Source organism: Vulpes vulpes, chromosome 1 (genome assembly GCF_048418805.1).
Source record: "Vulpes vulpes isolate BD-2025 chromosome 1, VulVul3, whole genome shotgun sequence".
Lineage (NCBI taxonomy): Eukaryota > Metazoa > Chordata > Mammalia > Carnivora > Canidae > Vulpes > Vulpes vulpes.
In genome coordinates this window covers 175,209,830-175,232,820 of record NC_132780.1, presented here as the reverse complement: position 1 = coordinate 175,232,820, position 22,991 = coordinate 175,209,830, and the positions used below count along the sequence as shown (strand labels likewise).

Sequence of the window (22,991 nt, the reverse complement as noted above, 5' to 3'; positions counted from 1 at the left end):
TGGCTCAGAAAGAAATGGTTTGAATGATATGATATGTTTTCAGCACATTTGACAAGAAATTATGGGAAAAAGAGAATCTGGTTAGGTCATGAAAACATTTTCAGAAGAGCATTCAAGTGTTTTGATTTCTAGAATGTTTGCCTTTCAGCATTCATCAAATTAGTCGGAGTGCAAGGTTTCCAGCATAGAGTGAATATGATGTGCACTCTGTGGTCAGAACCCTAGGACTCAAGACCTATCTTTGGTACTTGCCAATGCCTTGCCTTTGATGAAGAAAGTAGGCCTACATGGTCCTCAGTTTCCCTAATTTGTCTGTTGCTGGAGGGTAGGATGGACTGGAACACTCATTTTCTTCCCTGCAGTTTCCTATGGAGGCAGAGGGAATATCTGCTTTACTTCCCAGGAGAGAGCAGCAGCATATTCAGCAACAATGTTCTACCTACCAAAAAAACTTAAGAGAGGGTGTGAGGTTGGGCATTTGAGCCTACCCCTTCCTCAGCTCACAGACCTGCCTGGGTGCAGGGGAGGTTGGAGCTCACATGCTCAGGCTGTCAGTAAACAGACCATCAGACCACGTGAACTGGTTCTAGCTACACCTCAGTTCTCTCTGTTTCAGCTTTATAGCGTGACACTTGGTGGAAAAGTCTGCATGATCATTCCCTGGTTATCTTGAGTGCAGGAGAGAGGGACAAAAAATGCATTTTTTTTAACCAGGTGGAAAGTGAATTTGCCAACCAACTTGAATAAAGCAGATGCCTCGATTCCCATTTGGAGACTTGTGATTTTTGGAGGAGTAACTAAGCTAACATGTAAAGGCATGTAGGTCACACTTGGCACCTAAATAAGTCCTATGTAGGTACTAGCTATGATTATTATGATTATGATTATCATCATTATTATTTTCAACTGGTTAGATTGCAAAAGATTGGCATTAGCACTCCCAAACTTCCAACATGATTCAGCACTGGTACCTGATTCACAAGGTTGTCATGATCATCAATCTAGATAATATGTACCAATTTGCTTTGTAAAATATAAAGCACATTATATAATAGTGATGATAATGGAGTATTTAGGGTTTTTATGTGACTCCATGGGGTCATATTTCTTGCCAAGTTCTCATTTCTCTCCTGGCTTTTCCAAGACCATTTCAATCTTTTGGTCAAATAACACAGTTAAGCATTATGGCTGAATTAGTAAGTATTTTGTTGATTTCCCACCATGAATAATTCATGGTAAAGATATTTCATAAACAGGCCATCTCTTAACTCTCTGTTGAAACAAAGCTGTCATGGTTCTGGGCTTATGCCCGTTGTGCTATTTTAAAAGAATTCAGAACATTTATGTAAGAACCCAAGATTGTGAATAGAATTTGGATAGATGTCAATAGTGTTTTAGTGTTAACCCAAACCTGGATTGAACTCCTTTTGCTTTAAATATCTGCTAGTTCTCTTTCTAAGGCAAAGTATATTCATTGAATGGCCAGGACCATTTCTTATTCTTACTATTGTCTTGTGGTCCCGACTAACCTTGTCCTAATTTATTGATTCAGCAGATAGTTATGAGTACCTACTTTGGGCAGTTACTATTGCACCTGTTGGAGATAGGAGGCAAATAAACAAATAAAAAACTATATGTTCCACAAGTTTATATTCTTGTTCCTAGCATAATTTACCTAAAATGAAATATTATTTATGCCTCCTTCAAAGACAGACTTAAAAGCACATTTTATATAATTCCCAGGACACTGTTACTTATGGGAAATGTTTTAAATACATACATACATGTAAACCTTAAGGGCTTATTGAGTTATCAATTTAGTTCATCAGATTAACCTATCAGTATTATTTGCATATTTATTATATAATCTTTAGGGTGTTTATTGAGTTATTTATTTCATCAGTTTAACCTATCAGCATTATTTGCATATTTATTTTACAATCTCCCATTAGTAGAAAAGTACATAATTGTTTTCAGCATAGATTTTACTACTGATATTTTTGACTTCATACTTTTAAATAAGAGCTTTATATTTTCCTCAAGATCTTTCAGTCACTAAAACCTCCTTATTCTAGAACTTGAGGTATATACATATCTTGGAAAAATATCTTTAAAGTATGACTGTAAGAACCTAGCCATAAGAATGTGTATGTTCCTAAATTAGCAGCTCTTAAGTCAACATGTTGTAGAAATTAATTATGTCTTAGGAAGTAATTTTTTTTTTTTTGCTAAACTGAATCGAAAAAAAGAGTTACATGTTAAATTAGATGTGAAAAATCGTTCTCTGTGTTACAAATTGTAAATGACTCAAGTCCAGAAAAGATGAAAGGGAAAAATATTCTATTTATTCAATAGTTTAAGATAATCAAACCTGGCTTATTTAAAGGAAACAAAAGATAAATTTGCATCATTTCTTCTACATATTAAAGATGTTTCTGAATTTGCAATGTAGCCTGTAGTCCTTAACTAAGCTTCTCTTTTGCATGGCCTCTTTCTTTCTTTTTCAACTTTCTCTAATCAGATAACATAGACTTAACACTGGGAGGTTTAGGGTGTGAAAACTTCATGGTAAGTAGAATATAATTAAATTATGTGATCTGATAATGAATCAGTAATATGCTATATTCTATAAAGATTTGACTGGCTTTTATTCAAATTACCCAGTTTCAGGCTATTATTTTTAGAACTTTCATATTTCATAATCTTTCTTTATTTCATTTATTTCCCCAGGAGAGAAAGCTCAGGATCTTTTAAATTCTGCATAGTTAGATTTCAGACTGGTCTTTAGCACCTTAAAAATCCTTTGTCTGGAAGAGAAACAGATAATTAAACTGAAGACACACATTAGGTCCACCAGTCTGACAAGATGTAGAGCATCATCCCAGACCTCTCTCCAGGGCTGACCCATCCCTGGGTCCTCCTTCCCTCAGTCCTTTCCTCACTTCTTTATAGGTATGTCTCCTGAAAGCACCTGCAACCAGCATTATGCACACAATTTCTTCATCTCAGAATGTTTTCAGGAGATCCAGTCTCAGAGAGAAGTGGAGTGGTCTAGAGCAGTGCCTCCAAACTTTCTTTATTTCTCAAAGACTAGTAAAGGTCAAGATTTTTTCCTTTTTTTTTTAAAAGATTTTATATTTTTATTCATGAGAGACACACACACACAGAGGGGCGGAGACACAGGCAGAGAGAGAAGCAAGCTCCATGCAGGGAGCCCGATGTGGGACTTGATCCCAGGATTCCAGGATCATGCCCTGAGCCAAAGGCAGACGTTTAACTGCTGAGCCACCCAGGCATCCTGAGAATTTTCTAAAGCACAATTAGAAGGCATATGTCTTCTAAAAGAAATTGGAGTGGGGACAATTGGGTAATTATGGAGGAAAGAAAGAGGAGGTAGATACTTATGAAAAAATGTGGTCTATAATTAATAAGAGAAGAAAGAGAGAGGGCTTTATAATGCTTAGAGACATGCTACATTCATGTATCAATTGCCCTTGTCACAGAGTTTGAGAACACTGATATTTGAGGCCAAGCCTACTTGGTTCTCATTCCTGAGGGATTGGTAGATGTTGCTAGAGGGACATGTGGAGGTGCTCAGCATGCAGAGGCATGCTACTATTTTATCACTCTGGCAAGTCCCTTCACCAGCTTCTCTTCTATTTCCATAAATGGAAATGAGGCACAGAGTCTCTGATGTCACTTCCAGCTTTAAAATTCTATGGTTCTCATGCATGTCCCTAATTTCATGTCTAATAGGAACCATCAGTATTGCTGCTTCTTGATTGCTTTAGTTTGAAAGGGCCTTTTTCAAACTGACATAGAGAATGCTAAATATGCTATTTTAAATTAAAATTAGATAAAGACACTAGCAGATTACATTAAAATACAGCAAATCCTCAATGACTTTTTGAGTCTAACAATTATGGCTTCCCATGAACCTTAACATTTCCCTGAATTGCAAAAATTATGTTTACCATTTTACAGGTAAATATTTACATGCTTAAGTAATGACTCCACAAAGCTATGAGAAATCAAGAGGATAATTTATGCTCTAGAGTAGATATGTACTTTGTAATTCAGCTCTATTGAAAAACTCTTCTTAATATCTTTAATATTTTCTTCAATGTTCTAGAACAAAGGAAAGGGCTATTTGTCTCCTGTGAAGACTGAAGTATTCCATGCAAGCTGTAAGATGGGGCTTGCCAGAGTCCTATAGCTGGTTAATGAAAAGACTGATCATAGTCAATGCCTCCAGACCTAAAGCCCAGAACACTTTTCATTGCATCACACAACCTATTCAGTCAGTTCCTGAAAAGACACAGACACGATGAGCTGATGGTGGCATTTGAGATCATTTGTATACATGGATTTTCTATTGATTGGCTCAGTAAACTATACCTACACACCTACACACACTCCAACACAATTTATGTTCATAACAACTCAAAAGAGAAATATGATTTCAATGTGAAAGAGTATAGGTGGACACGGAATCAAAGCAAATTGTCTTAAATTTACATAGACACTTCATTCTTTGACAGTGATAAAGTAGTGCCAGGTTTATGGAACTAGAAGAGTATTTTTTCCTGAGGGAAAAAGGACTGGATTTACTGTTAGAAAGTTAATGATTATGAGATATGTATTTGTTTTAGTCAAACGTTGTCAACATGAAGGATAATGACTAAAAACTAACATTAACAAAATGGAAAGAATTCTAAAATATACATCTTAGCCCAAAATGTATGCCAAAGCTGTTGCAGAACCAAATGTCTCCATCTTTTAATGAGTCTTCCTTCTGTGGTTGTTCAGGCAGTGTCAGTGTTGGATGGTATCTGTTGGTTCTGTCAGATTCCTTTTCCATCCTTGACCCTATTTGGGACCTCATGGTCTGGCCTCTTCAGACAAGATAATCCAGCTCCTCTTTGCTCAGTTTTTGTGTAGATTTGGTCAATGAGAGGCTTTGGTAAGGAGGTTGGAGGGTGGGGAGAGACTGAAAATAGTGTTTATTATCCTAGCCTCTTTCCTGTTGGGCTGCTGTTTGGGAGTTTCTGCATCCCTCACCTAAGGTCAGAGTTCCTGTCAGGTGTGCTTGTCTCACTAGTTTAGCTTCTGAGAAAACTCCCTCCCCTTTCCTGTTCCAGATTAGGAGTGCTAATAGCTTTTATTGTTGCCAGTCCTAGACTCCTTCATGAGCCCTGTGGCTTCCCTTAATCTTGTCCACTTTTGGGGTAAATATAGATATTCTCTGATTTATGATGGTTTGGGTTTATGATTTTTCAACTTTATGATGGTGCAAAAGTGATACTTAGTAATGAGGAACTGTACTTTCATGTTTGAATTTTAATCTTTTCTGGATTAGTGGCATGTGGTCCAGTCCTCTCTCCTGATGCTAGGCAGCAGCAGTGGCAACCATAGCTCCCAGCCAGTCATGCAATCATGAGGGGAACAACTGATACACTTACAACCATTCTGTTTTTCACTTTCAATACAGCATTCAATCAATTACATGATATATTCAACACTTTATTATAAAATAGGTTTTGTGTTAGATGATCTTCCCCAACTGTAGGCTAACGTGTATTCTGAACCTGTTTAATGGAGGCTAAGCTAGGCTCTGATGTTGGGTAGGCTAGGTATATTAAGTGCATCTTTGACTTAGGATATTTTCCAATTTAGGATGAGTTTATCTGGATGTAACCCCATTGTGAGTCAAGGAGCAATCTGTATTCCATTTGTTTAAAGATCTTCAATTACCCTTTTTGATTGTGTCTTACTTTCCTGCCAGGACTTTGACTGACAGATAAACATCTAATTTGTACATGCAATACAATATACTGTCATTAAGTATCTTAAAGGCTCCAATGGCTTCCTATGTATTTGTTGTGTTTCCCACAACAAACTGTAACAGATTCAAATACATACAGAACTACTTGCCATATCCAGCAGGCATTTTTCTTATATCTTTCCTCCCTTATACTTACCATGACAAAACTTTAAAAATGTCTTATTTTATTCTTTCTGTCTCCTTTCCCTTTTCATGGTAATTTCTCTGACCACCTACAGTTGTTACTCAGTTTACAGCAATAATTTTAGCTTTTTGAGTCATGACTCCTTTGTGAATTACATGAAAATAGAATTTTTCTCCCTAGAACAGTATATAAAACACATATATAACAAATTTGAATATATTTTATTTATTTATTTGAGAGAGAGAGGGAGAGCATGAGCAGGGAGGGGAGAAACAAAGGCTGTCCCCGCTGAGCAGGCAGCCTGACATGGGGCTCAATACCAAGACCTATGAGATCATGACCTGAGCCGAAGCCAGCTGCTTAACCAACTGAGCCACCCAGGCACCCTAAACTAGAAATTGGTTCTGTGATTGGCAAATATCACATAAGCTCTAATAGGGATTTTCTGAAGATAATTGAAATAAGTCTAATTTCTACCAACCCCTACCCCAAAAACTCCCAAAGTAAATATTAACTCTGAACAAATTAAGATATCTGATGGTAAACTTGAAAAAGAGGTTGTCATAGTAATGTGAAAGTTATCTTGGGTCCTAAATTGATTTTGACATTTTAATTTTGATGGCAGCCAGTGCTTAAAAACTGTGACTCGAAGGTAGGTTGTTGTCAAAGAATATCAGAATTTCCAGGATTCTTTTGGGTTGAATTTATATAGCATAATTTTCATTGTCTTCAAATCAGTAAGTTTACCTTTCCCAAACTGGCATTATTGATTTCCTCTATGCCAGAAAAGAGAGGACCATGAGTCCATATTTAAGTTTTATTTTATTTTTTAAAAGATTTTATTTATTTATTCATTAGACACACACACACACACACACACGCAGAGGAATAGACACAGGCAGAGGGATAAGCAGGCTCCATGCAGGGAGCCCGACATGGGACTCGATCTGGGGTCTCTAGGATCAGGCCTTGGGCTGAAAGGCAGCACCAAACCGCTGAGCCACCGGGCTGCCCCATATTTAAGTTTTAAAGTTGTCTAAATAGAAGGAATCTGCAAAAAGTCTCCAGTGCTTCCAATTATTTTCAGATTTCTTTCTGCAGGGAAACCGAGACAGCCTTGTAACTCTTGACCCTAACATATAAAAAGCACTTTCCCCAGCACCACAAGGTTGGCATAGATATCTGCCTGCAATTCTGGCTTTCATACTGGAGCTTAGACTTGGTTTGACGGGATCCCTGGGTGGCACAGCGGTTTGGCGCCTGCCTTTGGCCCAGGGCGCGATCCTGGAGACCCGGGATCGAATCCCACATCGGGCTCCCGGTGTATGGAGCCTGCTTCTCCCTCTGCCTGTGTCTCTCTGCCTCTCTCTCTCTCTCTCTCTCTGTGACTATCATAAATAAATAAAAATTAAAAAAAAAAAAAGAAATTGTATCCTTAAAAAAAAAAAAAAAGACTTGGTTTGATCAATTAGGATGCTTTTGGCTGCAAAAAATCCCAATTCAAGGAAAAATTATATAGTAAAAAAGTTTAATATCTTACATAACAGAAAGTCCAGAAGTAGAATTAGTTCTGGTCAGGTTGATTGACTCAGTAATCAAGAATCCATATTCTTCTTGTATTTCTGCTCTTTCATCCTCAGTGTGACAGTGTTGAATTTAGACCTCGTATGGCTATAAAATACTTACCAGCACTATCTGATGCAACATACATTCTGATTCACATCCTAAACAAGAGGAAACCCTTTCACCCAACTATAATTGGACCAATGTAGACCATGTGACTTCTCTACTTACAAAAGGAGCCAAAGCAATGTCATATGTTGACTACTTTCAATGAAGCAGGAACAACTTGACAGTGAGGTCTGTTATCCCTCAGTCACTGGGTTGGAGTGGGAGGAGGGCAGAGCTATCCAAACAAAATCAGGACTCTATTAGGAAGAAAGAAGGAGAAATGGGTTTTGGGAAGGTAACTAATGTTCTTGATTGATCTTTCCAGTAGTATCTATAATAGCACCTGGAGGAAGTATATAGAAAGATTTACCTCAGCTAAAAATATCTGTCAATTAACATAAACCACGAATTAACTCTCTATTGAATTACTCTGAGAATGGGTATTCCTTTCCTCTATAAGTTTTGCCTTAAGTTATATTGTGTTTCAAGAATACTTTTTAGAAATCCAGCAATATATATGTAATAGAGAAAAACTTTATATTCCTTTATATTAATAGGTTTTGACAAGAACCACAACACTAGACAAGACATCTTTCTGATGGTTAGTAGGGAATTAAATCTGAAGCACTGACATAATTATTCACAGGACATGTAATTTCTTCCTTTATCAAAGCAGGAAAATCAGATGCAGGTGTTCCACTTATACATATATTATCCATATTTTTCCTTATTGAAGTTTTGACTGAGAACCTTCTCACCATTTTCAGATGTTGATACTTTTATAGTTTTATTTTTTTTAAGATTTATTTATTTATTCACGAGAGACACAGACATAGGCAGAGGGAGAAGCAGGCTCCATGCAGGGAGCCCGACATGGGACTTGATCCCGGGACTCCAGGATCTCGCCCTGAGCTGAAGGCGGGGGTTAAACCACTGAGCAACCCAGGGATCCCCACTGGGTATAGTTTTCAAAAGTGACTCTCAAAGTAGGAATAATTTAAAAGTGTCATGAAGCAAATATATAGATAAAATCCAGAAGTTGGTTGTACTAAACTTCTGGATGTCAGTTTCATTCAGTTGTGTATTAGGGAAGTGTATGAACCAACTGTTTCTCAATGACATGTCAGCAATCTTGGAGTAGATTGGTGTTTTCATTTGATAGTGACACTCTTTTGGGGCTGATTACAGAGTTAGAGCCCTTTGCGATGGGATTTGGTGGGCAATTCAGACTCTCCTGACTGGCATCCTGCCACTCCCTTTTCCCATGTCTCCCATTTCGCCTCTCTCTTGGTTTCCTCATTCTGTCTCTCTTCTTCCTACTTTCCTTGTTCCCATCTTTTCATTTTCTTGTTTTCTCATCTCTCTCCCTCCTTCCGTCTTCCTTAATATCTTTCTTGTATCCCTTTTGTTTTTGCCATTATTCTTGTTATATCAGAAGAATCTTTCTAGCAACAGAGTGCAATAGGCAGTGCTTTTCATTAAAAATACTAATAATTTTATTCTCTTTTGCCAGTTTTTGATCTTCAGAGGAATGAGTGACAGTGAAGGAGTATGAGTGTGTGGGCACATGTGTGTGATATTTAATAACGAAAAACTGATATACTTTCTCTTTTAAACAATGATTACATTGATGACTGGCGTTGTGGGTATAAAAGGAGGAATCCCTATTCCTTGAGTGCATTTCACATATTCTAATAAGTCAGAGTTTGGCCAAGGAATTTAAGGTATTAGAATGTCCTTAGACTAAAAGTTCTACCAGTGTCTCTTTCCCTTTAACTTAAAAATTTTATTATTTGTAAACAGAGTAAAGAGGATGCCCATGTATGGGGCAGCCTGGTGGAGTAAGAAGTACAGACATAGGATAACCTGGAATGGGTATTGGAGCCCAAACAGGGTAAAAGTTGGCATCCACATGGGGGCCAGTGGCCCAGCATGAGGATGTCAGAGATAGAACAGGTCGAAAAGGGTTTACAGTGAAGAGAGTATGTAGAGTAACTTGACACGGGATTTCGTGACTGAACAGGTCGGGAGAACATCCATGTGTGGTTGTGGCCTGAGTGAAGTAAGGAGTACTTCTATGTGAGGGAGATAGTAGTTTCTAAGAGAGAGAACTGGTTACATATAGGGCAAGTGTTTAAATAAGTAACTATATTAAAGTTTATGGAAGCCAGGTTTCTTACCTTTGGAAAAATGAATTGCAAATATGGAAAAGGAGAAGGTATAATAAAAGTGAAGTTAGAAGGTTAAATTATATTCTGAAAACCTTGAGTTTTAACATAGATCAATGTCTTAATAACTATAGATGTAAATGTGTGTAGATTTGCATGTATGTGCACATACACGTATTCCAAGATTCCTAATCTCTGTCCACTGTGTGGTCCTGGGAGCATTGATACTCCAAAAGCAGTAAGAACTCCTATGGCTGAGACTTTGGCTTCTAAATACTATTCTTAAAAGAGCCAGAAGTCTTTGTAGAAATGGATGATTCTAGGCCTGAGGCAAGGCAAGTACAAATAAGCTTGAAACATCTTATACCACAAAACAAGGAAATGCTCAAAGAATGATGAGGATGAGTCAAAGGACCCAAGAACCACTTTGAACAGTCTCCCACTGGTCCATTCTATATCAGTGTGAGCTTCAAATAAATAGTGATAATATTGGATTATAGTTCATCAAATAAAAATAACAGTGAGTTTATACTGATAAAAGTACATGAATGAATAAAAGTCTCAAAGTACATCACCACAGAATATTATTAATTACAAAGGGAAAAGAGTAACATCAGAGTTGAGAAGACTGGCAGAAATCATCTTAATCAAGTGACCAATGTAAACATAACCAATAAGAGAACAAATTGCAGTCATGTACTACTTAATAGGAAAATAGCATAACTTCTGTGTATTTTTACTAAAGATTCATAACCTAGATCAAGTCATGAGGAAACACTAGACAAACCCAAGCTGGTGCATGTTCTACTGGACCATAGTTTTCTAGTGTCAAGGTTATAAGAATTAAGACTGAAATGCTGTTCCAGAGTGAATGAGATTAAAGAGACATGGTAATCAAGCTTAACACTTGCTTCCAAACAGGATCTTTTTACTGTAAAGAACATTACTTGAGTGAGGATTATAGTATTAATGTTTCAATATCAATTTTCCTCTTTTGATGGTTGTACTGTGTTTATATAAAGAATGTTTTCTTTTTCTTTTTTCTTTTTGGTAGGAAATATATACTTAAGTACTCAGGGGTGATGAACATTATTAGTTTGGCAACTTACTCTCAAATGGTTTAAGAAAAGTTATTTATACTATAACTGCATTTTTTTCTGTAGGTTGGATTGTTTCAAAATGAAAATCATATGCATATACAAAAAAGGCAAGGAATGAAAAAGGAGATGAAATGATTTTTGGTTTTGGGCACAAGGATTTTATGGAGAAGGCATTTGAGTAGAAACTTGAAGGATGGGAGGATCTGGCTGAGCAAAAATGAAGGGAAGATCATCCTAGTCAGAGGATGCATGTGGGCTGTGTGGGCTAATAGAATCTTTTGCTCTCTCTCTCTCTCTCTCTCTCTCTCACATACACACACACAGACACACACACACTGCCTAGGTTTAGATATATCATTTCTTGTGCAGACTAGTGCAGCAGTCCCCTAACAGATCTTCCTGCCTCCAGACAAGGATCCTAGAACCTACTGTGAGTGTTAAGCCAAGGATTTAGGATGAGAAGGTGGTTGGTTGCATAGGAGAGACTTGAGAGAGAAACACAATATTTTTCTCCAGGAAAGTAAATCCTTTAACTGAACACCAAGGAAGAATGCAACCTTGCTAGAGAATTTATACATCATAGATGAAGCTATGAAGTGCAACAATGACAACTATTTGGCTAATGATAAAAAAGCAGCTATAAAATAAGCTTTAGTCTTACAGACTCTTTATAGAAAGCATTTAAAAAATATATCTTATTTATTTATCCATGAGAAACACACACAGAGAGAAAGGCAGAGATACAGGCAGAGGGAGAAGCAGGCTCCAATGCAGGGAACCCGACGAGGGATTTGATTGCAGGTCTCCAGGATCATGCCTGGGCTGAAGGAAGCGCTAAACCGGTGAGCCACCCGGGCTGCCCTAGAAAGCATTTTCTAAAGAGGGTTGTTTACCTAATCTATCTGCCCTGGGAACCAGCATTTAGTTATTGAAATAAAACTCTTATAAAGCTATAAGCTATATGAATGCATTACAAAAATTTGTGATGGTAAAAGTTGAAAATGAAAGTAAAAATTATCCATCATCCCACAATTTTAATAATCACTGGCAAATTTTCTTCTTCTTTTTATAGATTTAATTAATTAATTAATTAATTTAAAGTGTAACCAGGCAGAGAGGTGGAGGGAGAGGGAGAGAGAGAATCCCAAGCAGACTCCACACCAAGCATGGAACCTGATGTGGGGCTTGATCCCATGATCCCTGAGATCATGACCTGAGCTGAACTCAAGAGTCAGACACTTAACCAATTGAGCCACCCAGGTGCTCCTCACTAGCGAATTTTCTTTTGTATTACCCCATCCAGCTCCTGCCCCCCACCCCCACTCATAGATATATGGGATGATTCTCTGCCTTTGTGTGTGTGTGTTTCATTTCACTTAAAAATAATTATTTTGTAGTCATCTTGCCAAGTCATGAAGTAGTCTTTGAAAACATGATTTCTGAAATTATAGATATGTTATTATTGCTAGAAATTTAGATTTTTCCCCTTATAATAAATAGTGCTGCAACGACTTTTTTTTGTGTTAATTATTTTCTTAAGACAGCTCCTCAATGTGTAATTGAGTCAAATGCTAAATATTTCAGGGATTTTTATACAAATGGGAAACTTGGCCTCAGAAACAATATGTCAATGTCCACAACCACCAACCATTATAAGGGTACCAGAGTCTTGTAAAAGTGGTTTACTTTATCTGGTTTAGGTAGATTTTTTTTCTCAGAATGCTCAAAGTACTCATATACTCTCCTTGGCCTTTAAACCCTGCATAGCTAAAAATATGAAGAGTGGAAAAACGCATAAAGAATTTTTAATATATTTCACTAATAGAATTTAAACAACATTAACTTATGAATAGAATGAATAATTATTTAGCTATCACTCGAGCTCTTTTAAGAAGATGGTAATTGAAACATGAAATTATTCAAGTGGTATAAAATTTTACAGTTAATGAAAGTCCTATTAACTAAAGTAGGTAAGACTTTTAAAAATTATTACAAAATAAATATTAAAGTGCTACATTAAAATCGTAATGATGCAGTAGAACAAAAAATTTCATATACTCAGTTGACACCCCTCTGCTTTGTGTATTATCTGCTTTGAGGATTATATGAAGTAACATTTTAAAACATTTTTAAATGGCTGTTTCTGTCCAGTACAATGATTATGGTCTTTATCACCCAGTTAACATATGCTCAGACAATCCAAACTCATTTTGGTGCCACTGTAGGCAAAATGCAATTAGGAAGGAAAATTTACTACTGTGAACTCATCATAGAACAAGGTCCCCAAACACATATAAGTGACTTTTGATTATCTACTACTTTGCATCCTCTCATCAGCAGAGACAATTGGAAGCTGAATAAAAACATAATTTTATTTGTAGAACTCAGAGTAATCTCTTATACTCATGATGTCTTCCTTTCAGAGTTTAGAGAGTTCTATGTGATTTTTATAATCTATAAAGATTCTGAAGAACATTGAGCCTATATGAGGAAAAGGGTGAAATAATCAGTTCTAAGAATAGGGATTTGATATGTGTAGTTATTATTATCATAGTATGCATATGTTCCAATAAACCTTTATTTAGAAAAACAGGCAGGGGCAAGATTTGGCTCATGGACTGTAATTTGCCAAATGCTGACCTTGAGGATACTCAGATGAGCTGGCTGCCCAAGGAGACTATGGTCCAGTCTGCTCCTCTGTGAGATGGAAACCACTGTTAGAATCTGGTGCTATGCTGACAGTCGTACATGTGGGCCCAATGGAAAACTGTATTTGGGAGTTTCTGACCAAGCAGTGGGTGCAGAAGCTGGAATGTGAGGGCTGTGCTGGAATAAGTTGAGTCTTTCTCATAAGAAGCACCAACTGTGAGCATAGCATCACATATTGAGAAGTTGAATCACTATGTTGTACACCTGAAACTAATGAAACACTGTGTCTACTATACTCAAATAAAAAATTAGAAGAAAAAAAGAAGCACCAGTCGCCTAATTAAGATTAGGTCCACGGCAGCCCTGGTGGCCCAGCAGTTTAGTGTCGTTTTCGGCCCAGGGCGTGATCCTGGAGACCTGGGGTCAAGTCCCACGTCAGCCTCCCTGCATGGAGCCTGCTTCTCCCTCTCCCTGTATCTCTGCCTCTTTCTCTCTCTCTCTGTCTCTGTCTCTCATGAATGAATAAGTAAAATCTTAAAAAAAAGATTAGGCCCAATTTCCCCCCTTTCCCCTCTTTCACACACACACACACACACACACACACACAGACATTTAGTTACCAGGACAAAGAGCTACAAACATTGGGGAGTGAAGGAGAATGTCCCCAACAGAGGTGAAAGCATTAAGAAACTAGACTGCTAAATATTAAAGTACAGAATCCTGCAGAGATACACAAGGAGAATGTCTGACACAGTCTCAGCCGGGTTAGAAAGAGACCTGGGGAAATAATGTGTAAGCTGAGATCTGAAAGTAGAGTTAAGGGGAACATTGGGCTAGACAGGTAAGCAGAAGACAGATGAGACAGGTTAAAGCATTTGTTTTGGAATCTTCTCTACTTTTTCCCCTCATATTTTTATCTTAACTTTTCTTTGTTTCTATTTGCTATTTTTTTTAAAGATTTATTTATTTATTTATTTATTTATTTATTTATTTATTTAAGAGAGAGAGCATGCACATGCATACAGGCATGAGCAGGAGGAAGGGGCAGAGAGAGAGAGAGGGAGGGGTAGAGGGAAAGGATCGCAAGCCCCCACACTTCACTCCATCTCACCACCGAGATCGTGACCTGAGATCATGACCTGAGGTAAAACCAAGAGTGAGATGCTTGACCAACTGAGCCACCCAGGCCCCCCCACCCATTTTCTATCTTAATTCCAGCTAGGCATTTTGGCTGTTTTCTGCATACTCCTTTTTCTGTATTCCTTGCCCCACACATCTACTTGGGTTCAGTAGGTCATATTTAATACCAACTGTGGTGAATTGACTCAGAGGAATTTCTAGATCCCTAAACTAAATAATAGTCTTAACATAGCACTAGTGTCTATAAAAGCATTTAATACCTGATGGTAGTGGCATTTCAAATTATGGGGGAAAGGTGATTATTCATTAATGAAGTTTGGACCATTTAGTAGCCATCAAGAAAAACCCCAAAGTTAGATCCCTGTCTCACATTAAATAAATTCCAAACGGATTAGTAATTTACCTATAAAATCATCATACTGGATGAAAATGAAGGAACTTCTTTTTAAAATAATCTTGTATTAACAAATACTTTTACAAAGATTAAGTAAACCCAAATTGATTAATTCATTAATTTATTAAAACTAGACAATTGTGTAAGGCAAAAAATGTCATTAAAAAAGTCAAAAGACAAATTACATGCTAGGAAAAATATATGCAATTCAGATTATGTACTAAGGACTAACAACAAAACCAAACCAAACCAAACCACAAAACAAACCTGAGAGGATATAAACAGAGTGCACAGAAAAGGAAATATTGATGTTTTTTTAAACCTTAAAGATATTTAAACAGCCTCATAATTAGAAGAAAGGCAAATGAAACTACCATGAGATCTTTTTCACTTATTGGATTATCAAAGATCACAAATTTCCATAACACTGTGTTAGTGATAGTGGGGAAATAGGCACTCCTGTACATTACTGCTGGGAATTTTAATCAATATAGATTTTTCAGAGGTGAATTTGGCAACAGGTATCAAAATTATCAATTCACATACACTTTGACCCAGCAATTCTCTTACAGGAAATTATATATTATATACATACATATGTGTGTGTGTGTGTATACACATATATACATACATACATACATATATACATATACTTGCAAAGTTGTTTCTACAGGCTATTTATTGGATCATTATAACAGCAGAATATTGCAGAAACAAACAAAACAACCCTCCACAAACATCCTTTAAGAGTAGGTTAGTTAAGTAAATTATGGTACATTTGTACTTAATATATGATGCAACCATTAAAAATGATTAATGCAGCATGAAATAACCTCCAAAATATACCATAAAAGAAAGAAGTGGGGTGCAGAACTATGGAGCCACATATATAAACTGTATGCTAGTGAATGCATTTGTTATCCATGGAAGGACATACAAGAAAGTGGTTATGGTGACTGCCTTCAAGGAGGAAAACTAGTGGCTAAAAGAGGTGGGAAAGAGAGTTGTTTTGTGCATATATTGCCTGCCTATCTGAAAAATCTCTCACCTCCTGCAAAGCACAACTGTCCTTTGTTGCCCTACCTGACAGGACAGCTGATCCCACCTCCTGCCCAAGTTTTTGGTCTTCTCTTGAAATGACACTATCTCTGTTTAGTGCTCACGTCTTCCAGAGACCATCTGGCCACCTCATCTAATGAAAAATGCATTTAGAACCCTTTGTAAAATATAAAACACTGAACCCAAGTAAGGAGAAACTATCATTAGTCCTCATCCAATATTGTGAATTATGTTAATTTGACAAGTGAACTAAGGAGAAGTTGGAGTAGAAAAATAAATTTTCAGATCCTAAGTAGATTTAAGCTCTCCTATCTTCTGTGTATTTAATCTTTCCTTGTCAGAGGAAGAAGCATATCTTTCTGAAGTTTAGTATGGGCTTAGCTCATTGTGGGTGTTTAAAGAATGTTAAATAATAATAATAGCTATTTATGGATCATTGCACCACTTGATAATACTCTCCCTCCATTGAATCACACCTTTTAGCAAGCCATTTTTAAAATGTATTCCTAACTAAATTAAGGTGCAATAACTCACAGTGAAAATTGATATTTATATAAAAAAGAGAACTGGCACAAAACCAATGACTTAAACTGCAACTTTCCAATTCTTTCTTGGTGGCATTAATAATGGTGCCCTTTTGAAATGTCTTTTCTCTTTTCAAATACCATATTATAACTGTGATAGGCTGGCTAAAGTGTATAGTCTTTCCATTTGCTGTTTCTTTTCCCCTACCCTTTGCTTTCACATTTTGTGATATGCCATGGGGGAAGGGCATCAAAGGGAATAATAACCTAATTTTAACCTGTAATTGCTCTTGCTCTTTAACTATGTCTGTGTTTTCACAGGCTTCCTGCTCATTACACTATATCACTTCTCAGCTATGGCACATGTGCACATGGGGGCTGAGATAATGATCTCTGAGAGCCCCTCCAATCCAGATGCTATATGTTTCTCTAGAGGAGATGTACATTTTATGTGTCTTGTATTGCTTTTGGTTATGAAGAAGTATGTCTGTTTAACAGGCATGAACAAAATATTGACCCTTTAAAAGGATAAAGGTCCTTTAAGAATATGTCCATGGAAGTGTTTAGAAAATTTGGGGTAAAGAAAATGCTTATTCATATCTTTGAAGCTTCACAAAAATTGGTTATTCTTACCTGGAATGCCCTTTCTCTGCCTTGCAAACTCCTAGTGAGCATTACAACTCAGCCTAAACATCATCTCCTTTCTGAACCTTTTCCCAATAAAGAAAAGCCAGCTCTGCTCCCTTGTGATCTTACAATACCACAACACTCTGTTGAGCTCTATACTTATCTGCTTTTGTGACAGCATCTTCCATCAGACTCTGAGCTCTTTATTGGCAAGAGTGTTTTTTTTTTTTTTTATCCATCTTTGAATCCCCAGTGGCTAGAACATGAGAAGTGCTCAACAAATGTTTTCTGAAGGAATGAGTGAATAAATTATTGGAGGTAAGGAATTCTGGGTTCTAGTCCCAGCTCTGCTGTTAATAATGTGTAACTGAGCAATTTGATTAACTTTTCCAGTTTTCAAATATAAGATGAAGGGGTAATCTAGACAATCTCTTAGGTCCGTTTGATGATTTTGTCTTCTTAATTAAGATTACTAACTCCTTTTGGCAGGAATTCTATCTTCTGTGTCACTGTGCATAGCACACTGTTTAATAAATATTTATTACATCACTCAGAAAAGCATACATCAAAAAAGTAACCTATGATTGAGTTGTTGGGCAAAATGATTTGTATCACCTCAAATCAAAGGGCTGGTTTTTATGCATGGTTAGGTTTAAAAGAGCATCTGTTATACAGAAGTATAGATTGGCCTGGCTGTTGGTATTACTTGAGGAGGTGAGACTGGGATTATTTGTGAAGCTTAATAGGGCAGTGGTTCTCAAACCTGGCTGCATGCATATTAGAACTACTAGGGAAACTTCTGCAAAATGCTAATGACTGTAGCCCACCCCACAACCATTAAATCAGAATCTATGGGCCAGACACTGATATTAAAAAACAAAACAAAATAGAAATTTCCCAGATAAATAAAACAGCTTAAGAAACACTGCACTAAGGAATTCTGATGTTTTCAGTTGAGCATCATTGAGAATCCCTGAACTGGGGATTCTCATAGAAGCACTCATAGAAGTTGGAGGGAGTGGTATACTTTTCGTGCCAGGGATAGGAGCCTCGTTATCAGGTAGGGAGCACTCCTGTAGAGGGTGGTAAACTGCCTAGAGGCAGTGGTTAGTGCTGGTCACACATTTGGTCAGAGCACAGATGAGCACTCCCCAGGACTGATGGAGACTCCCCACGTCAGACAGCTCCCCTGAAAGGGGCAGGAAGCCCAAGATACTGGGTCCCTCAAGTCAGGACTGGTTTAGAAGGCCTCAAGTAGGGCATTGAGTGGGTTCAGTGATGGAGAACTTGGTCTGTTCTTCACCAAGTTCTGTACCTCTAGTCAACCGAAACAAGGCAGAAGGTATTTTAATTGAACAGATTTGATTCTGAACCAACAGCCTGAAGGACACAATCTGAAGGGCAGAGGAGGCACAGGAAATTTGGGGGCGATGTTTCCAATGATGTTCCTTTCATTTCTTTTAATGATACCATATTGTTTCACTTACTAATTTTAAATTATTAATTGTAGTTTTATGGGAAAGCTATTATTCCTACATATGAAATAACTTCATAATTTCAGGAATAGATGTTACTTAACACTGAACTTTTAGGGAACTAAGGTGGGACATCTATCAACATCAGTGAAAATTCAACAGCATTGAAATGCAGCACATCAGTGATCATACTATTTTGCTTGCAAACTCCTTAAGAGAATTGTGAAAAATTGTAGCCCTTGCCCCTCTTAACTTGACCTCTAAAAACTTATACATCTGAGTAGTTGCAAGCAATATAGTTTCCAGCATATTTGAATATTGAGATATCAAAATAAAGCTGTTGTTTTTCATTTAAATGTATCCACAGGAATACAGTCTTATATATTCCATTATCTATCTCAAAAATATTTTAAAAATGCCTTTTTAAAAACAGAACATTAGGAATATATAAGGATACTAAAATTAACAAACGTGTTATTTATAAAGGTCTATTTTAGTCCTTTTTCATTAGTTCTTCAATACTGTGAATCACTTTTAAGAGAGTTTAAGATACTTGGAAAAGATACTCTGGTTTCTCTTCAAAATCTTTTGCCTAAGGTACTTCAATGGCTTTGGTTCAAATTGTGATTTATTACTGTTGCTAAGAAAAGTCCAAGTAATGCAGTGTAACCACACCATTCGCTTATTTAACTTAGGCAAATCTAACTACTCATGCTCGAAAAAACATATAAAGACAGAGGAAGGAAGAAATAATTTAAATACTGCTATATCACTAAGTGGGTGTATGACCTTCCATAACATTTTCCTGTGTTCTCTCACATTGAGAGCATTGTGCTAAGCTGAATATGATTCTCATGTTTACTGCTCACATCACATGTTTATGCATATTTATTATTGAATATAATTATAACACAAAACTGTATATATTCACATAATAGTATTCTATGGACAACATGCAAGAATTTTCCAAATAATTGTAAATATATTTGATTTTCGTCTTGTGTGCTCGTAGTGAAACCCAGCCCACACCCCAAGATATGATCCCACTGCATATTATTTTATTCCTACAGATGGCTATATGAACTTTATTAAAAATCAGTGATGATTTAGATCAAAGTCATGGATGATTTTTAGAACTGGAAAGCTGCATACTGTTAGGAAGCCTTCCCTAGCATAAAGTGCCTCAGGTAAGGGGCCTCTCCTCTGTTTTCTAGAGTACCCTGTACACACTTTCCTTTTAGGGTTTTCTAGGAGTATGTCTTGAATTGTACAGTAATTTTTGGATGTCTCATAGTCCTACCCCTAAGATTATGAGGGCCTTGAAAAGAGAGTGTTCATTGTGTTTCCAGTGCTATGCAGCGCTTAGCATATAGTAGATTCTTGGCAAGTACTTACAAGATAAATGATTATATTAATCTCTTTATATCAATGTCTGGCCAGTTTCACAACAAGTTAAGATGATTTGCATTCAATCCTTGTTATTTCTGACCCAAACAACTTCAGGCAAATGTTCTTTAAAAATTTTTTTCTTTATGTGTTGCCTTTCCAAGGGTGGAGATTACACAACCACATTTAAACCATTCCATTGTTTATCACTAAGAAATTCTCCTTAATGTGCAAGTAAAATCTCACCTGCTTTATATTCCTTTCTTCTTTGCCTATTTTCTGTAAACAAGTAAAAGGTACATGGAAAAAATGCTTTAAGGAAGGCAGTTCTTACTCAGAAGATTGGTCTTGGGAACTAAAGGCAAAACAGAAGCACAGGCATGGGTTGTTGATTTATTCTTTCTGCATGCTTGATATTAGCTTCAGTACAGTTTTTGGTGGTGATGCTATCCTTCCACATGGATGTATTCATGTACATGCACCTGTTTTCCTACACATTTTTCATTACTGGCAGACACTCAGTGTCTGAGGATGAACCATGTACCCAGAATGTGCCTTAGAGAAAGAAGTACTAAATAAACCTACTGGGGGCTGCAGTGGCCCAGGGACATTTTCACACCTTCCATGGACAGGTGTCATACAGATTTAATATGTCTCCATTCTTAATTCTAAGCACTCACATCATATTATTAATTTTTTAAGCAAGTCTGACATTTCCCTTAATGCCAATCATGAGCATGTATGCCTGGATCTTGTGCCACAAGTTCATGCATTTGTTACTTATCTTCCCTGCTGTGGATGTCAGCCTGTGACTTTGCCTGACAGCACAAGCACATAAGTAGCCAAGTGTTAAGTGAATCTGGAGTAATTAGAGGGCTCATATTTAAAAGGGGTTACTCATATGAAGCTTTGCAAAGGAGCTGAATTTAGGTTAGGTTAAAAAATGTGGAATCCTCCCTCGTTTTCATTTCTCTACATATTTCTATGTAAGGATTTCTTACATTTCTAACATAAGGATACCTACAACGAGGCATATATTTATGTGTGCATGTATTACATTACAAAATCCAAGGGCAAAATGAATGTGACAGTCACTACTCAGTGGCATGACCTCATCTCTCTTCTGATCAGCACACTCCTTTGGTTTCTTCATCCAGAGTCAGAGTTTCTTAACAGCTAAGGAGATACCTCTGGCTATCAATACTGCTCTGACGCACTTGGCAAAAGAAGGGCATGGAAGTGAATCATTAAATCCACTGATAAGGAAGAGAAAATTAATTAGAATAACCAGATGCTCAGGAAAAAAGTAATAAAATTTTACCCTAAGCTTGGGCAAATTAAACTCATTGATTTTAGACAAACTTCAGTCTCATTCAAGTAGTGTGTGAAAGTATGGGAAAGTGTTAAAGTCTGGTGGAATAATAAATTGAATCAGAAAAAGTACTTTTTATTTCATACAAGATCTTACACTTAGATGCTTAGCATTATAATTAGGTCTGCCTTTTAGTTGTAAAGGCATGAGAGAGGATTTTAAAACAGATGAAAAACCCATTTGACTTCCATAGCAACAGGAGATTTTCTGAATCAAGTGAGTGGCAAGAATATTAAAAAAGAAAAATCAACTCCCTAAATATTAGAAGTTTATTTGAAGCCAAAATATTAAAGAAGGTAATGATATTTGGAAATATGACCAGATTCTCTTGATAGTTCCTAGCTTCATTTTTCTCACTGGCACAGTACTATTTCCATTTATAATTAGATAAACATACAGTGTATGTGTAAAGCAATTCAGAACCAGTTTTCTGACTCACCGTTGTGGAGAAAATCAATGTTTTTTAACATGTGTTTTTCAGAACTCAAGTGGTAGAAATAAAATCAGCAGCAGTGGTGTATTTGAAGGCACACAGGGTTAACATCAGGCATTAGGAGAGGTGCTTCAGGTCCTTATGAGCAGAAGAGCACCTGAGATTAGAAATCCTATGAAATTGTAAGGCTGGGAGAGAATCAGAGGGGAAACTGAGACTTGAAGATTAAGTATCTTGTCCCAAATTATCCAGAGAGGTGTTAAAACCTATTAGAATTCTGTTCCTCTGACACCCGGTCTGGCCTTTCATTAACTCCCACTTTCCTGAAGCGGTTGTATCTGATCCTTTCCTTTCCTCGCTTGTGCCTCCTAGAGCCTGACAAAACACCTGTGATAACAGAGCATCTGCCTCAGTTGAGTCATAAAGGGAATCTAACTGGTGAAGGTCACCAGCTGGAATAATATGAATCCAAAATATAAACTTTTCAAACTTATCTGGGCAGCTTTTTTTAGTGTGCCACTTAAGTTTGCTTATTTAGACAGTCTCCCTTTCAATGTACTTATCTATTAATTACTACTTCCTCAGGAGTGCTCAAGAATAGAGTGCCACTAGGGAGGAGGGTCACTACAGTCAAAGTTGGGGATTCAGGGCTACCTAGCTTCTATCAGCTCTTGGCTGAGATGGGATTGGAAAGCTAGGGCTCCCATTGCTGAACTTGGCTCCATCTCCTTTCTCTCTCTATATATATATGTATGTATGTATAGTTGACACACAATGTTATATTAGTTTTATGTGTACAACGTAGTGATTCAATGAACTTGGCTCTGTTCTCTCATTCTCTTTCCAAAAATTGCATAAAAAATAGCTTAAGAGAGGTTCAGAATCTGTCAGGAAGTACTTAAAACTTTTCTTCTTCACATATGCCCTTGTTTCTAATCTTGTACCACAGAACCCTCTACCTTACTTGTATCCACTGAAGCTCTGTCATCCTGCCTGTGAGGGTTAATTCTTTGTGTCAACTTGA

At 37.0% G+C, this 22,991-nt stretch overlaps 1 protein-coding gene across 2 annotated transcripts in view; it reads right to left on the bottom strand.

Moving 5' to 3' along the window:
- HTR1E (5-hydroxytryptamine receptor 1E) overlaps positions 1 to 22,991 on the bottom strand; it is an 80,875-nt gene that overhangs the window by 23,708 nt on the left and 34,176 nt on the right. Inside the window, exon 2 of one of the 2 annotated variants that reach the window (XM_025983856.2) lies at positions 7,764 to 7,897. The exons of the other annotated variant lie outside the window; for it this stretch is intronic. The gene's annotated coding sequence lies outside the window, so the exon portion shown is untranslated. The remainder of the gene's footprint in view (positions 1 to 7,763; positions 7,898 to 22,991) is intronic. 2 annotated transcript variants of the gene reach the window in all.